This window comes from Talpa occidentalis, unplaced genomic scaffold (assembly GCF_014898055.3).
Source record: "Talpa occidentalis isolate TD23 unplaced genomic scaffold, MPIMG_talOcc4v2.1 talOcc4.2, whole genome shotgun sequence".
Lineage (NCBI taxonomy): Eukaryota > Metazoa > Chordata > Mammalia > Eulipotyphla > Talpidae > Talpa > Talpa occidentalis.
Window position 1 is genome coordinate 45,299,780 of NW_023602073.1, and position 14,956 is coordinate 45,314,735.

The following is a 14,956-nucleotide window of genomic DNA, read 5'->3' on the forward strand; positions in this document are numbered from 1 at the left end:
TTAAATGTTTCCCCTCTACCAGAGCAAGCTCCCCTTATGCTGGGGTCACAGGGAGAATCCAGGAGCCCAGAAAGGGGAGCACAAGGCCTGTGCCACCCGTTGGGGCAGCTCTGGGCCCTGACCTTGGATTCCAGAGCCCTTCCCTGTGCTGGGACCTCACAGCCCAGTCTGAGTCCATCTCAGCTCACAGCCCTAAGGCCCTGACACCATCTCCAGGCCCCAGGAGCCCCTGCACCAGGAGCAGTGGCCCAGGCCTTGGACTCCATGTTCCTGGAGCACAGAGGGCAGGGGTGGGAGGAGCTGGAGTCTGAGGTGGCCACAAGATCAGCCAGGAGTCCTGTCTAGGTTGCAGACTAACTTTTCCCCAAAACAAAATGTGGCCCCCTTCCAGGGCCAGGTGTCTGCACTCCATACCCAAGATGCCAAGGATGGACTCTCCTGCCCAGGGTGAGACTACCCACCCCTGGAGCCTGCAGGGTGGCCCTTCCTCCCTCCGTATCCCTGGGAGCCCAGGCCTGGGGTCCTGTCTCTTCTCCCTCCTGGACAAAGAGGCAGGGACCTGCTGTATGGGTCCCTCAGGCCTCACTCCTGCCACCTCCTGCAATGACAGGAAAGGTTTGTCCTACTTTCTATTTCCTTGGTATGTCCTATACCCTTTCACTTTTAACCTACTTTTGTTTGTATAGAAAGTCTTTCTGGCACACAGAGACTACAAGTCTCCTAATATTATCCAGTATGAGAATCTCAGGCTTTTGGTTGGAATTTTAGTTAATTTATTTTAACATGATTTTTGATAGGGTCAGATTTGACTCTATCATTCTGATATTTATTTTTTAATTGTATCTCATCTTTTTTATTCCATTTCATCTTTTTCTACCTTTCTTTGAACAAGCAAATATTTTTTCTGTAAAATTATAATAAAAAAATAAGTAATCATATCTGTTCAATAAATTAAGAAAGGTCTACTAAAAAAGAGTATTCTGTGTGTCTCTGTTGTTAGTTATTGCTCTGATGTGTGAGTTATTATCTAGTGTCATTTCTCCCGGCCTGGAAGAATTCCTTTAACATTCCTTAGGACAGAAGTGCTAGCAATGAATTCTCTGTTTTTAATATCAATAGTGCATTTATTTTGTCTTCTTTCTCCCCTCTTTTATTTCTTAAGATCTTTACATGAAGTAAAATGTCACAACTTGTAGAGATGCCATTTGTACCAACAGCAAAGAGCTTGTAGAGAGGCCGGGCATAAGCCACCAGCAAACAGCTCCATTAGAAACACCAGGGACAGCCGACAGTGCTCTCTGCAGGTGATGCCAGAGGCAGGGTCAAAGGCAGGTGTGATGATGAGGTCTTGGACAGGTCTGGAAGGTATATTGAGGTCTCAAAGTCTGAGGAGGTCTGGCAAAGATCTTTCTAGGAGTACTTACAAATCTGACCAGCAGCCGTCTATCACATGGCTCAGGCTGGCTGCTGCTCTGGCTTGTATCCTCTTAAGGGGCAGGTCTACCACCTGCCACAGCACAGCCCAGGTTAACGCTGCCAGAGCTCTGGGAGGCCCACAGGCTGCATGTTGAGCTTGAGGCCTGGCACACCATGGGCTGTTGGGAGAGACCCTGAGCAGTGAGCAGAAGAAGACATGACAGTCCCCCATGTCTGATTTCCTTCACCATCGCGTCCCAGGTCCAGGACTCACAAGAAGTCCACAATGGGCCTCTCTCCCCATGACTTGTGTCAAATCTTGCTACTGAACCAGGTATCAGCAAAGCTGGTCACAACCCCACTGAGTGCACCAGGTTGCAGGGATCCTCATCCATGTAGCTATGGAAAATGACCACTGGCCAATTCTGCCCAGAGGAGAATCTGCCCCCAGAAGACAAGCCCCTTTCAAGCCTGATTGGCCCCTTTATAATACCAGCTGTTTGGTTGGTGCCAGTTGAGCTCCAATCAGATTGGTCCATTTAGAGCCCTGAATGGTCTCAGAAACCTTGAATGGCACCTATGAGAGCTCCAATTTGAGTGGTCCACTTACCATTCTGGCACTGTATTCATAAATGAAATACCTGCCAGTGTGTCCAGATGCCTGAAATCAGGTAGTCTTACATAGGAGTGTAGGCCTCTGTCACTCTGGGCCCATCTGAAGGGCCCAGAAGCTACCCACAAAGGTTCCCTCTCCCACAGCATCAGGAATCACAGTGGGAGTGGGCTTCAACAGAGCCAGATGCTCACTTGCGCACCCAGGCACCCTCTATCATAGCCCACCAGGCCGGTCTACCACCTGCCACAGCATAGCCCAGGTTAACGCTGCCAGAGCTCTGGGCGGCCCACAGGCTGCATGTTTGAGCTTGAGGCCTGGCACACCATGGGCTGTTGGGAGACCCCGAGCAGCGAGCAGAAGGACCTTAACCTGAGTCCCAAAGTCATGTGAAAACACATGCATCTTGGAGGAAAACCTCTGAGTGACCGGACCTGGTGTTAAGTGCCCGGAATGTGACCTGCCTGGAGTCAGGCCTCTAGTCTCCAGTCTTAGAATAACAAGAAATAATGAACAAAATTCCCATGCTCTAGCTAGGGGGCAATAAGATTACGTGTAAGACTTGACCACCTGGCGTCCACAAGCCTGGAGTAAACAGTTATCAGTAGCAAAGCAGAATAATTAAACATTTAAGACGTCACTGTGTGGTATGCTTTAATGTTATGCTTAATTCGCTCTGAAACAGTATATAATGGGCACTAAGAAAATAAAGATGGACATGACAGTCCCCATGTCTGATTTCCTTCACCATCGTGTCCCAGGTCCAGGACTCACAAGAAGTCCACAATGAGCCTCTCTCCCCATGGCTTGTGTCAAACCTTGCTACTGAACCGGGTATAAGCAAAGCTGGTCACAACCCACTGATTGCACCAGGTTGCAGGGATCCTCATCCATGTAGCTATTGGAAAATGACCACTGGCCAATTCTGCCCCCAGAGGAGAATCTGCCCCCAGAAGACAAACCCACTGAGTCTGCTGTTCCCTCTTGCAGTGGCTTCTGGAAGTGTGGACAGCATGTGGCCCTTGGTGGGTCTGAGAGTGACTCGGCTGTGACAGGCCTGGCAGAAGCTGTGGTCACAGGTGATGCTCCCCGGGCCCCTGTCTCCAGGCAGATGCTAAGGGTCACTTCTGCCAGGAGGGTCCAGTTGTGGCCCTGAGGTCATGACTGTCCCGCAAGGTGGGTGAGGAAGGGGAAAAAGCGGAGGGCAGAGAAGACATTCAGGGTGGAGGTGACCACACCTGCCCTGGTCAGGCCGCAGGAGCCTCCTCCCTATCCTGCACACTCTCAACCTCTCCAGTCTCTGCTCCCCACAGCGTCCCAGGTCTTTCTCAACATGAACCCTCACCTGCCCTCTCTGCTCCCCATACAAGGCAGGGAGGGCTCACAGGGCCTGTCCTCTACCTCCACTTTCTCCCCACCCCCTTTCCCTGCAGCCAGGAGAGCAGACAGGGGCTGAGCACCCACGATGTGCCAGGCCCTGAGCTGAGACTCACAAGCATCATCTCCCCACCCTCACTGCGTCCCTAACCTCACCACACACAGGTGAGGACACTGAGGCTCTAGGGGGGGAGTCCCTGTGCAGCTTCTACCCTTGCGCTGGGGGGATGGGCTGGAGTCCAGACCCAGGGCGAGGCCCACAACCCTCAGCACCCACAGCAGTGGCTCCAGCTCCTGCCCGTGCCCAGCCCTGGCCCCACCCCGCGCCCAACATCCAGGACCCTCACCCTGTCTCCTCAGGATGACTCACCTCCCTGTCACCTCCTGCTCCCCTGGGGCTCAGGTCACCTGTCACCCTCTCATGGAGGAGGACCAGCAGCGCCCAGGTCAGAGGCCCCTCACTCTGTGCTGCCCGGGCCCGTCTCCAGCTGGACTCTGAGTTACAGACACACAGAGTCCTGGGACTGCGCACTCTGCACCCCAGTGCCTGGCAGGTGGCACCCCAAGTACGGGTTATTTGACTTAAGAAATTAACACAGCTACACAAAGAGCAGCTCAGGAGGACTTCTTGTTTCTGGTAATGACTGTTTAGGACATTTCCATCAAACGCAGACTGAAAAAAATGTCTGTTGGTGGCATTCACCCTCCTTTAAGAGTGCAAAGATTTCAGATATTTCAAAAACTATTATATGAAGATTTACCCTTATTCTGTTTGAACCCAGAGGTCAGAACCTGGTCATTTCTGCAGCAGGCTCAGGGCCCAGCCTCTGTCATCACCTCCTCTCTCCCCTCGTCTCCCTCCATCACAAGAGCAACATCAGGAGAATTTTTAACTTCAAGTTAATGACATATGGCTGCCTGGGGAGATAGTGGGCGCCTTCACTTAGAGGACCCAACCCTCACTCTGGATGTTTCCAGTGGGTGTGACCACACTGAGGCCTCAGCCCTCTCAGCTCTGAGACCCTTCCTCACTGCAGCTCCACAGCAGGGGGCCACGAGGCAAAGTGTTTATTTTGTTTCATGTTTGCCTTTTTGTCCTGCTTTTATTGTTTGCTTGCGTTAACATTTTCTCCCTCTCCCCACATTCTCTATTTCACATCATCATAACCACAAAAAATAATAGGACTTTTACAGTAAAAAAGAAAACACTATGTCCAGTCCTGGTGGCTAATGTGGTAACAACACTCTCTCTCTGCCTCCTCTGCCAGTGGGGACCAGGACAGTCATCCTGAGCACAGCGGTGAGGAAGGGAGGGAGGGAGGTGGGTGGGGGAACCAGCCTGGGTTTATCTGAGATCCTCTCCCTGCTGCACATGGAGGGTGACCCTGGGGAGGTGGGAGAGCCCCAAAATGAGAATGAAACAATAATTTCACCCACTCTAACATTTTCCCTTCCTGCAGGAGCTGAGGTAGCCCCTGCTCCACCTCTCCCTCCCTTCCTGGACAGTCGACAAAGGCTCAGCTCAGTAACTGCGATGAACTGGGTTAATCCTGCCCCTGGGCCAGGCCAGCAGGCTCACACTCCTCCCCCTCCCGCTCTGTGACTTCCTCCAGCTCTGGTCTAGAGAGGAATTAACTGCAGCCCACGGAGGAGGCAGTGACCCCCTGGGAAACAGAGGGGCTGCCAGGCTGGAGCTCCCTGACTCCAAAGGAGATGAGCCTGGAGTGAGCATTAGAGGAGGAGAGAGGGAGCTATGAGGGGGGCGGGCTGCCCCCCCCAACCAGCAGGGTCCCACCCAGGCTCCTTACAACTAACCATAGGAATAGTCCCAAACACCCTCCTGTGTCCAGATCCTCTGCTGCCTCAAGTCCTGCTCCAAACCTGCTTCTCCACGGAACTGTACCTACTGGGGTGTTGCCTGACGCTCTTCACTCTGTGGGATTTGAATTCATTTATGCTGGAGCTTGATGTGTGATTGTCCTCCCATTGTCTTGTGATGTCTGCCCTGTTTCTGCTCTTACACACACACACACACACACACACACACTCCCCTCTCCTTGGGAACCAGACCCTCACTCAGCACTGGGGTTACTCTGACCCTCTGTCTCTGGTTCCCCTCAGAGCCGCCCTCTCTGCAGTGTCTCTACTCAGCAGTGTCTGAGCAGCCCCAGGAGTCCCTGCCCCTCCTGCCTCTGACCTTGTGGGAAACCAGCCCCTCAGCCTGCATGACAGTGAGGAGGCGAAGGCAAAGTCCTGAGGTCAGTGATGGATGGAGAGGACAAGTTATTTTTTTTTCTTGGTTTAAAATAGTTTATTACTGTATTTTTGAGGTAACACGCAATTACACACTGCACATGACTCAAAGTTGGACACTCAGCTCCTCAGATGCAGGTTCCCTCAGCCCCAACTCCAATGCACCCAGAGTCCTCCCCTGTGTCCTCTGGGCACTTCTTACTGTGTTTGCTCCCCACCCTCAACCCCCTCTCGTGCCTCAGTTCTGCAGCCAGACTCCAAGTGTTTGGTTAGGTTTTATCTGTTCCTTTGCTGGGTTTCTGTATATTGCACATATGAGTCATGTCATCTGGCATTTGTGGTTCTCCTGATTTATTTCACTTAGCATAATTTTACCCATTTCCATCCATGTTGCTGTAAATTCAAGATCTCATGTACAGGCCACAATAGTTCCCATCATCTATTTTATGCACATGGATTGTTTCCATAATTTGTCTATTGTAAATATTGTTGCAGTGAGCACAAGAGTGCACATAGCCCTTGAAAGGAGCTTTTGCATTCTTTGGATAACTCCCAAGGAGTGGATGCTGGGGCCTCTGGTAGGTCTATGTTTAATATTTTGAGGAAACTCCATACTGTTTTCCGTAGGGGCTGGACCAGTTCCCACAATAGCGTATGAAGGTTCCTTTCCCCCCACACCTTGTCAACACTTGCTGTCTCTGGTCTGTTAATGAGTTATTTTACGCTGTAGTTCCGAGTTGCATCCCCTGATGACGTGTGATGGGAGCATTTTCCATGTGCCTGTGGCCATTGCATCTTCTTTGAAGAAGTGTCCACTCAGCCCCTCTCCCCATTTTTGATTGCATTGTTTTCTGAGTGTTGAGTTATATGTATTATTCGTATATCCTGGATGTATGATATGCAAATTATTTCTCCCACCCCATAGGGTGTCTGTACATTTAATGACAGTCCTTCGCTGGGCAGGAACTTGCAGTTTGATGTGTCTCCACTGGTCTCTCTTTGCTTCTGTTTCCTTGGAGCACAGGGGATATCGAGGGCAGTGAGTCTACTGTGTAGGACACACTATGGTGTCCACGTCATTGCATATTTGTCTAAAGCCCACAGCATTGACACCGCCAAGAGTGACCCCAATGTGCAGCCACGGACCGTGAGAGATGATGATAAGCAGATTCATCATGTGACAGACGTGCTGCTCTGGGCTTAGCATGTGATTAGGACAGGATGCAGTTGAAGGGATTTTAGTAGGATTTAATTTTGAAAGTATTATTTCATGAGCACAGAAAAAAAATGTTATACTCAAGAATTTATGTAGCTAAATGAGTGACCCCACCACAGCCCTCCAGTGAGCCAGGTCATCTGCTCAAAACCAGTTAGTGATTTATCATTTCTCTTTCCAGAAAAATATATCTATGCCTGTATCTAGTCACTAATGTATATTTTTTATAAGTACAAAAGTGTAAGACACAGAGTGGAGAGATGATTGCAAATCAGATCATTTTGTGATAAAGGACATATTATAAATGAAATCTTACAACCTAACAATAAGAAAGGAAATGATCCAATGCAAACAATGGACAAAAGACTTCACCAAGGATACAGATGCCAAATAACTGTGATGCTCAATACTACAGGTCATTAGGGAAAGACAGACTAAAAACAACAGTGATACCATTACATGCTTATCAGAAGGCAAAAGTCCCCTTAAATGGGCAACAGCCAGTGCTGACTGCAGCACAGGACCCTCATCACTGCTGGCAGGATAGGAAGACCCGGTCACTAGGGAAGATCTGACATTTCTTTTAAAGATAAACACAGAACAACCATAAAGTCCAGTGAGCACTGCCTCAGCTATTTACGTAACTAATCTAAAAACTTGTATTTGCAAAATAATAAAGGAAGCCAAACGAAAAAACCCTGTTTTTGTAAATGTTTATAGTAGGACCAGCACTAAGTGTGAGCTGCCCATAGTGACTCCTTTCGAAGACAACAATAACTAAAGAAAGAAAAAATTTGTACACTTGATGTGCTGATGGAGAATGGCCTCCAATTGTGCCTGAGCAGCTCTGCTCACAGATGTCATTGAAGAGGAAAGTTTGAGAAACTGTCAGCCAGAGGAACTGAGGAATTGTGGTTGGAACTTCATGTGGTGTCCTGGGTGGGATGTCAGAGCATGAAAACAGCATTAGGAAAATTAATGAAATTCAAATACAGCGCAGTTTAGTGAAAGTGCATCCATATTGCTTCCTTAGCTGCTCAAATGCACTGTGGTCTCGTGAGATGTTAACAATTTGGAAATGATGTGGGTCTTATAAGAACCCTATTACCTTTGCCACGTTTCTGTAAATCTAACAGTGTTTTTTAAATGTTTGAAATTAAATTTTAAATTAAATAACATTTTAATAAATAGCCCTCAACAAAGTTATACGTTGTAGAAGGAAAAATGATGAACTTGCCAGTTTTCCCAGGTATTGCTTTCAAGGGACTGGACAGTTGAGTTCTGGGGAAAAGCTGGAAACCTCACACCCAGGGCAGGCTCGGAGTCTCCTCTCCTCTGAGCCCTGCTTCTCTGACTCCTCACAGAGCATCTCACCCCCAGGACGCCGCCCTCCAGGACCCCCAACTCTGCCCACCTCAGCCCCCGCCCCGTCCTGGCGGCGCCACCAGAATCCGGACAGCGCGGCAGCGCCCCCGTGTGGCCACAGGGCTGAGCACAGGAGCCAGAGCTGCCCTTTCTCCTGCTCAGCCAGGCCCTCCCAGGCTCCCTGAGCAGCCAGCGGCAGGACAAGTTCCACTGTCAGGTTAGGGGTCCTCAAATTGAACTCCTAGTGAGTAACTATGGGTACAGGCCTCAGGCAAAAGCCAGGTGTCGTAGTCATAACAGTTGCTCTGCCAGTTCTGAGTCCCTAAATTATACAGTTTCCCTCAATCTCTTTGGATGAGAACTTGGACTCCAGAGTCCCTGTTACTTGTTCCTGCTTCCAGGGAAGAACGTGACCCTTCCTGAGCTTCAGCCCCAAATTCTCTATCCCTATGGTCGGGGAGGGCCCAAATAACAGACTCTCAGGCTCTGCTTTAGACCTTCTGAGTCTTCATGCGTGTCCAGGTGACTCCTGCTCACTGAAGTGGGGGTTCCCTGGTCTCCGTGTCTTCTCCACGTGGGGTCAGACTGTGCAGTCAGCTCTGGGGGGGTGTCTGCTCTGATTGGTCGTCACTGTGGAATCTGGGGTCCAATTCTGCTCCTTCCTCTTGCTTAGTCATTACTTTCTGGGTGACCCTTACTTGCTCAAGACCTTAAAGATCATTGACATCACATCACCTCCCAAATCTATTTCTTACCTCAGACATTTGACCTGTGCCCCAGACTTGTCTGTCCAACTGCCAGCATCACTTTCATTTCTAATAGATCTGACTCAACTTTCCTAAATTGAATGCCTGGGATGCCCACATAAGGGTCTTCTGGGGTCTTCCCCATGTCACTGAGGCTCCGCCTCTCTGCCTGCAGTCTGAGACAATGAGTGTCATCCTTGACCCCTTTCTCATAGCCCAGCAGTAGGAAACACTGTAAAGTCCATCTCTACATGTGCACAGTCCTGTCACTGCCTATTACTCCCTGCTCACTCCCAACCAGCCACCAACCACTGTCCTGGGACCTGCACTGGTTTCCTACATTTCTCTTCCCACCTCTCACCCTTCCATGCTGCACAGCAGCCAGACTGAGGCTACCAGAGAGAAGTCCCGCAGGTGTATATCTACTCAGAAGTTCTTGTCACCCCACACCTTACTCGAGAGTGAAACCCTCCCAACATCCTCAGGCCTGGATGATCCGGGTGCACACAGATCCCATCTCATTGGCCTCTGCTCCAGCCCTTGGCCTCCTTGCTCATGCCAGTGACACAGACACAGTCCTGCTCGGGCATCTGCCCCGGAGGTTGTCCTGCCGGGACTGAAGTTCTCTGCACATCACATCCTTGTGGGCAATGTGTCCATCAAACTTTTTCTCAAAGTTCCCATCAGTGAGGCCCACACTGACCATGCTGGGAAGAAAATCATCCTGTCACTTCCCACATCCCTTACCCACTTTTTTTTTTTTTTAAGATTTATTTATTTATTTATACAAGCACTGGGTACAGTCAGAAAGCGCGGGAGGGTGAGAGAATTCACTGGAGTCAGAGCGGAGAGCAGAGCAGGCAGACTGACGAAGTACACTGCTGAGGGAAGCAGCGGGCGGCAAGAGAGGTCTGCGTGCCATGTGGGACCCTTGCCAGTGGCCTGGGATGAATCCGGCGCTGCAGAGGCTGCGGCAGCTTCGCAACCCAGCGCTCAACTGCTGTGCCACTGAGGAGGTCCCCTTACCCACTTCTAACCAGACACGCAGGGTTTACTGATTTACTGCCACACATTCCCCAGTCTCCCCTCCCCACTAGGATACACTCTCCATGGGCTGCAAGTTGTGCATATTTTTAGTTCATTGAGGTTTCCTAGTTGCAAAAACAGTCAGTCACACATCTGGTGCAACAGTTATAAGTTGTATCATCAGTGTAGAGCACTTCCCCATTCTAGAGACAGTGTCTTTACTAATGTGGCACATTACACAGTGTATTTCTTTGAAAAAGGGGCTCCTATGTTTTTATTTTTAAGATTTAGTTTTGCATACAAGAATTGGGTGTAGGTTGGTGAGAGGATTCACCAGAGACAGAGTGGGAGCAGAACAGGTGGATTTATTGAAACACCTGCGAAGGGGAGTAGCAGGCAAAACAGGAGAGGTCTGTTGCAACATATGTGGGTTAGCTTCCCGGCTGGGGATTGAACTCAGGGTACAGAAGTGATAGAGCTGAGACTTACCCCCTGGGCCACCAGGGAGGCCCGTTCCTAGGTTTATGGGGCCTATTTTTCAGCCAACTATGAAAGTAACTGACTATCAACCTATGGGTCTTGATTAGCACCAGCACTGGGATTACTACATTTAAGGGCAGGGTTACAGAGAGAGCCTGTAGAGAAAAATAGAAATTGATCAGGAACTTATCTAAATCCATCAGGACGTTATTAAATCCTCCTTTCTAGTAACAGCAGATTTTGTTGGAAAAGGTAGAAAGAATAATCCAGAAAAAAGCCCTAAATGAGGCCAAAAATCAAATGAATCTGGAGATTCACCTCACCAGACTCCTGTGTGGGCCTTGTGGGGACAATGACAGGTGCCTCGTGCTGCTGTCAGAGACAGTGACCACGAGGACATGAGACCTGGTCTCTAAACATCAAAGAGAACAGACATAGAGAAGAAAAAACAACAACAACAACAACAAAGCAGCAAATGGAAAATGAATGGAAATACACAGAAAGGCAAAAGGCTAGAGCCTGAGCTGAGCCCGGGCTTACCTACCCTCACAAGCACTCCCTGCCAAGATATGACAGCACAAGGCCAGGTGGGTTCTGAGTCCCTGTGATCACAGGCCCTGCTGGGACAGATGCTCCTGAAGGACAAGGACAAAGGAGGGACCACGTCAAAGCCCATGATGCACTGAGCCCTGACTGGACACAGGCCCCGTCCCCTAGGCTCCTACAGCCTCTCCCACCCCACCTGCACAGGCTCAGCACAGCAAAACACGTGATTCTATAAGACTTCCCATTTATTTCATCTCAAATTTTAGGAATCATTTTTATTAACCCCCCAAACCCATCAGGCAAGCTTACTAAAAGTAATTCCAGAACTCAAATGATTATTTCAAGGGGGAAGTAGTTACTATTCGTGAGGAAAACACAAAGACGCAGACTAAGCTGCTTCTGCTGGAGCAGGAAAGTCATCAAGGAGAGACACAGGTCAGTGTGGGGAGGGGCCTGGTGGGCAGGGCTGGGCCAGTCTCCCCACCTCCTCACATTATCTAATAAGAACAGAGACACATTCCGGTGCCTTTTTCAGCAAAGAAAACCAAAGGATCTTGAAGTTACAAAGTTGGGGTGAGAAGAAATCCTGCATCACTCAGTCCCCACAAGGCAGCTGGCTCACACTGTGAAGGAAAAGGATCATAAAAAAATTCAAAGACATGCGTTAACTGTAGACATTCTCGATAGTCCACCGCATCCTCCAATCCTTCTCGATCGTCCACATCCTCAGAATGTCCCCCTCCCAGCTTCCCCATAACCTGACCCCATCCTCTCTACCCCAGTTCCTCCCACCACAGACCTCCAGGATCTCACCTTCTCTAGCTTTGAGAGACACTCTTCAATGGTCTGGGAATTGTCTCTGCCTGGGGGAAAACAAAAAGAGATCCTGGTCAGGCCCACAGAGAGATGACCACAGGAGGGACTGATGCGGGTGACTTCCCCATGGGCTCCCTCTACACTGTCCCCAAGGGGACAGTGATCCACACTTACATGTAGCCTGAGTGTAGCTTCCTCCTTATCCTCCTGTGGGAAGAAACATCATATGTACCAGGAAGGAGTCAGGCTATGAAGTCCTAAAGGAATCCCCATTTCTGGACCACAGGGAAGTTTCCAGAGCTGTGACAGGACACTTAGGGCAAGACCAGAAAATACAAAGAAAGGAGATGAGAGGGAACCGGACCAACTGCCTCCTGGTCTGCCCTCAGCAGGTACCTGCCCCTCTGCCATTTGCTGGAATCTGGGCCCCAGCAGCAGAATTATCAAGGTGAAAAAATCTGTGATTCATTTTCAAAAATGCTTTACAAAATAGGGTTAGCAATCAGCTCCAGACTGGGCAACACACGTGTGGACGAGATCCCCTTACTCCCTTCCCTACCTGAGCACTTCTTCCTCCACCTCACAGCTGCAGCCACTGCAGTTCCAGTGAGCACAGCTCCAAGGAGACCAGGCCAGCAATGATGCCCATGGTGGAGTCGGTGGAGTTGGTAGGGACGGTGGGGAGGAGACGGCACTGGAAAGGAAAGGAAGGTAGATCCTGAGCCCAGGCTTCCATGTGATGCTCTGAAGTTCTCCAGAAGAGTTCCTCATGCCACTGAGAAGAGGCTCTGTGCCCACGTTCCCCTCTTTACCCCATCTCAGGACTCGGGGCTCCAGCAGTCCCTCATGCTGCACATGGCACATGTATCTCTGCTCCTCTCCAGAAGGCACCTCCACAGCCGCCCACTTCTGGAAGGTTTCCGTCCCCCCCAGGCCTGGTATCCACCAGCTCCATGTCCTGGGTCAGGTCCTCCCCATCTCGCTGCCAGGTCAGGGTGATTTCCGCAGGGTAGAAGTCCAGGGCCCAGCACCTCAGGGTGACCTTCTGGTCAGAGGTGGGGTGGTGGGTCATGTGCATCTTTGGGGCATCTGAGAAGAAGAGTGAAAAATTTCACACTCTGGGTTTTCTCTCATGGACCTGAAAAAGCCTCATGTGACCATCCTCAGAATAGACAGGGCAATGAGTTTTGAAGGAGGAAGCACAAAGTTAGAAACCAGTCTGGTCTTGGGAGTCTGGGACAATGTCTTAGTCCTCAGAAAGTCTAGAATTAGGACAGCTCTGGCTACGAGGATGCAGTTCTCTAAGAAGAGAGCACAGGCTTTTGCGCCTGACCGGGACGCAGAAATGCAGGAGTCAATCAGAAAAATGTCCTCAGACCAATAACAAGACCCTAAGAGAGAAACTGATGGTGCCCAAGAGAACTGCAGGGTCAAAAGGTTCCGGTGAACGGTGATTCCAGGGCTGGTGTCCCTCAGGCTCAGGAGACACTGGATTCCCTAACTGTTCTGAGGAAAAGTGGGGTCCTCTGGGAGTCAGGAAACCCGGGGGTCCCTCCTCCCCCTGCCCAGAGAGGGGCGCTGCTGTGACCCTGACTCCACCCTCCCCGCGGTGCCGGCCTGAGGGGGGTTGGAGACCTCGCGGCCCCTCTTACCTGAGCGCTGCAGCGTCTCCTTCCCGTGCTCCAGGTAAATGCGCAGCCACTGCACGCACGTGCCCTCCAGGTAGTGCCTCCAGCGCTCTGCTGCCCCGGCCGCCTCCCACTTGCGCCGGGAGATCTGCGCGGCCGTGTCCGCCGCGGTCCAGGAGCGCAGGTCCTTGTTCAGGGCCAGGTAATCAGCGCCGTCATAGGCGAACTGACTGTACCCGCGGAGGAGGCGCCCGTCGGGCCCCACGTCGCAGCCGTACATCCTCTGGAGGGTGTGAGAGCCTGTCCCCGCCCGCCCGCGTCACCCCGCGTCACCCCGCCCGCCCCCGTCGGGAATAAACCGAAACTGACGCGGGAACCTCGCGGGGAACGTCCCGGGGCTCGTCCCGGGTCGAGGGTCCGGCGGGTCCCCCTGCCTCGGGGGACGCTCGGGCGGGGGTCTGGGGTCCCGCCCGCCGCCGGGTTGGGTCGTGAGCCCCCGGGCCCGCCCCGCTCACCGCCGCGCTCTGGTTGTAGTAGCCGCGCAGGGCGCGCAGGTTCTCTCGGAACGTCTGTGCGTGGCCCTTCGAGGTCCGAGTCTCCTCCTCCCAGTACTCCGGCCCCTCCTGCTCCATCCAGGGCGCCCGCGGCTCATCCTTGGCCCGGGGAGTCGCTGTCGAACCGCACGAACTGCGTGTCGTCCACGTACCCACGGCCGCGGGGCTCCCCGAGGCCGGGCCGGGACATCGCGGTGGAGAAATACCTCAGGGAGTGGGAGCCTGGGGGCGGGAGGGAGACCCTGGGAGCTGGGGTGAGGCGCGGGGGTGAGGTGCTCCTGAGGTTAAAACAGGGCAGCGGATGAGAAGGCTGGAGATTCAATGGGGTGAGAGGAGGAGGCTGGGAGGACAGAAAGGGGTCAGGACAGGGTGAGGGGGGACCAAAGGTCTGAGATGGGGAGATGCACCTTTCCCCCACCAGGGTTCCTCTGGTTGCCCCCTTGAAGGGTAAGGTAAAAAGTATGAGACTTTTCTGCCCTCCCGCCATTAGGATTGATGATGGATCCCTGCGGTCCTGAATGCATGCCTGATGGCGGGCACCTGGAGTAGGGTGTGGGCATACGTAAGTGGGTACGCCTGGGCTGAGAGACTGCTGCTTATAAGGGCAGCACCACAGGGACGCCAGCAGAACAAACATAAGAACCACAGAGAAAACCAGAGGACGCTGGAGAGCCCAGAGTGAAGACTTGCTCGGGGCTAGTAGGCCTGCCAGCCTCCTGTCCCCCCAGTACCCTTGCCTGCTGTGTACCTGGCAAATCCCAATAAAAGCCCGAAAAGCCACGGAGGACTCTCTAGGACTCCTCCTTTACCCAGTCTGCTCGGGTCATAGAGAACCTGCTCAGTGTCTTTCTGCCATGACACCCCTCCCAGGCTGTAGGTAAATGATTTTCAGACTTTTCTGCCCTCACACCATTAGGATT

The 14,956-nt window shown here is 51.6% G+C and overlaps 1 pseudogene; it reads right to left on the reverse strand.

Moving 5' to 3' along the window:
* Positions 1–11,326: 11,326 nt before the first annotated feature.
* The window catches only part of LOC119252174 (HLA class I histocompatibility antigen, alpha chain G-like), an 8,905-nt pseudogene continuing 5,275 nt past the window's right edge, over positions 11,327–14,956 (reverse strand).